Source organism: Varroa jacobsoni, unplaced genomic scaffold (assembly GCF_002532875.2).
Source record: "Varroa jacobsoni isolate VJ856 unplaced genomic scaffold, vjacob_1.0 scaffold_343, whole genome shotgun sequence".
NCBI classification, from domain to species: Eukaryota; Metazoa; Arthropoda; class Arachnida; order Mesostigmata; family Varroidae; genus Varroa; species Varroa jacobsoni.
Window position 1 is genome coordinate 297587 of NW_019213245.1, and position 3224 is coordinate 300810.

General features: G+C 41.7%; 1 long non-coding RNA gene across 1 annotated transcript; it reads left to right on the plus strand.

Moving 5' to 3' along the window:
* Positions 1-440: 440 nt before the first annotated feature.
* Positions 441-2406, plus strand: LOC147753619 (uncharacterized). The gene is made up of 2 exons (XR_015310639.1): positions 441-723; positions 1387-2406. It is a non-coding gene; the product is annotated as an uncharacterized LOC147753619 (long non-coding RNA).
* Positions 2407-3224: the final 818 nt, after the last annotated feature.

Sequence of the window (3224 nt, forward strand, 5' to 3'; positions counted from 1 at the left end):
GCGTACGAACTATTATAGATCTGTATACCGCCAGTGTGTTCTTGGCACTGAATATTCAAAGCCTATTTCTACGCATTCATTTTGCCCCCCTGCTCGTTTACATTTCGCCTTGCGCGGACGGGAAACACAGAAAGCGTACACGCTGATACTATCTATACGTTTCAGCCGAGCTCATCACAGCGATCTATTTGAACGCAGAAATACATAAATGAATGACAACGATTTCAGATTGGAAACCGCTATGACATTGTTATCTATACACAAACTATGAAAAGCAACTTCAGCAGAACTAATAGAGGTAGAAGGTAGTAAGAAATGTCTCCCATTAAGCAAGAATTATTCATTCTAGCTACAACCTCTATCGTTTCTTTTATATAGCTATTGTGATATTATCCAACCATCCCTCACCTGACTAACACAAGTGCTATCGGACATCCAAAGAAGCTGCCGACCATACGACGCGACATCGATCATAAAGTGCCGCCATATTTCCGTATTACGACAGCAGTCTCTGAATCTTTCTTCCGAAACGTTTGTTCTTATCTACTTTGTGATGATGGGACAAGGTGGCGAGAGCTACAGACACGATGCTTCAGCAAAAAACCGACCGCCCAGAAACAGTAGTAGTCGCAACGGAGGACCAAGGAGATCCTCTGGCTAAATGGTCGAATGTAACCCAAATCAGTAGGAACTATAGAATGCATTGGATCGCGCCAGCTACAGGTAAGAATATCGATGAAATATTTGTAAGACGTTTTGCTGATGTTACTAAACAGAACGGAAACGTAAAGTGCGTGCTACGTTGCAGCTTTGATAGTCGGAAATCGCAGTACCTAGGCCCTTCACCACCGCCTGCCTTAAACCACGCTTAAGGTATTCGGCATTACTGGCCTATTATGCGTGTGCAATACAACAACTCTTATATTACGCAGGATAAAACGTTGAGATGCCACGTTGGTTTATGGCATCAAGTGAAGGTATCGTCATTAGGCCAAATATTCATTTGTGCTTGAGCGCTTGTGCAATCGATGACATGATAAAACAGGTTTAGGATCCATCCCTGATGAAATGAAGTATCAGACGATAGCTATCGAATATTCACTAATGTAATCAATACTCATTAGTCAGCGCCGGATTCCTCGCTCGGCCTAACAGGGCACAGCAATAGTTAAGTATTTTAATAATGCCCCTAATCCCATATATAGCCTTAGCTAATAGAGAAATTAGAACTAAAGTCGAAACAGTTTACCATATAACGGCACACAAAATTACCATATACATATAGATGTATTACAAATATATGATGAGAACCGATTTATAGATGTCATATATCTCAAATTAACCATAATCTTCCTCCGTAACCTCTTCTTTCCCTGCTGGGTTAAGGATAAACGAGATGAAACGTTGTTGCATCTGAGCTACATCGCCGCTGGGAATAGACCTAAGCGACAAAAATGTTCGCAGATGCAAAACATCTTCTACAAGTCGTTTGTCAAAAAAATGCGCACCGGTACTACGCTCAAGCCCAAGACCCAACAGCCTCCCACCTCGTTTAACTGTTCGCACTAGCTTCCAGTTCCATGATGTCATTGGCCGCGATCGAGCATCGCCGGTCGGAGGACCCTGGGCTTAGATGTAGGGCGAGAATGACTTCCGCTCTGTGTGAACAGCAGCAAAAGGCTTCGCTTGAGCACCCTCACACATTACCAGCGCTCGTTTTCCCATTCCGCGATATCTCCACTTGGCGATGCCTTAAATGAAGCGGTCTGAGCTGTACATCGACTTCTTGCTGGCAGCCGCGGCCAACCAACTTCAGATGCGCCACTTTACACTGCAATGTCTTTCACTGATACATAAAAGGCATCAGCCTCCGTGTTGTTTAAGCACGGGAACGTTTCTTGAACGCGAAGAATGCTCGACATGTTCTAACACAACAACGCATTTAGCAACACATATCTATTTATAAATACATTGTATACACAAGTTTGTATGGTGTAGCATACTATCTTTTCCTTCCATTGTGGAACTTCCAGATGGCTGAACAGTGCAATAGAAACATATGAAGTTCGAGGTCAGACACGCACAGGCAAACGTACGTTCAGTACTGTGATTTTTTTTTAAATTGATTATGTGGTCGGTATATGTGAATGTTAATGTGATGTAATTATTTTTCGGTGCGTTTTCGACAACATCGCTTAAAGTTTCTCTAAAAACCTAATTCGGGGTCAAATATTTGTGAAGCGCGATATTCATTGTAGAATAGATGTGTGCATGCAGGAACAAGCTACCAACAAAGATTTAATTTGAATATTTTTTATTTATATTTTATATTTTAGTTACAAGGTGTCTCTATCGTCGGGATCTTTCGAATAAAACCAGGAACGCTTTTAAAGTATGAATAATAAATAGTGTATTTATCGGCTCGTATATTAACTGCCCCCTTCTTAAAATTAAATGTATTTTTCTATAGGCTACAAATATCACACCGGTTTCTAAGAAAAATGATATCGATTGAAAATTACCTAAGAAACACTGTACTGTATGGTTATTTGAAGTAGCGCTTATTTATATTCTTCTATTCTCTGCTCTGTAGCTTCGGGCTTCAGGAACGCCTTCGTGCTATATACGACGCTTTCGTGAGGTGAGCATAGTTAATTCACTAATCGCCAAGAACAGAGACAGCAATGTTATCTGCGTACCCTATCTCTCAGAAACTTCGATTAAATACTCAGCGTTCTATGCTTTAAAAGAGGGTTTTCGTGGTTCGCGTGGAACTAATAGGATGAAGCTTTTGTTTCATGATCACACCTCGCTCCGGTATAGCCTGGTATCGTTTACGGCATCAAGTTCGGTGGACTATTTTTTGCCCGGGTTACGAGCACCCGAACGTCGTAGAAAAGATTTAGTACCTCGCGTGGGTTCAAGAATGCCCTTAAACGCCGGTATCGGTATTTGTACTCTGCGCTAGCTTGATCTTAAAGATTTCTGTCTGCTTTGATAGCCGTGAACGAACCGGCTTGTTCACGATGCTTTGAAAAAGCGCCTTAATTCAGTTATTCGCTACGTTTGCGCTACCGGCTACGTTTCGATAGAAGAATGGACGTAAATGTAGCGATAAGGAACATGCAAGAATCTATGATTGATTATACGGGGTTCCTGTTTATGTATGTATGTGTGCACGTGATCTAATCTTTATGTCCTTCGACGGCAGTGACTGGAGATCA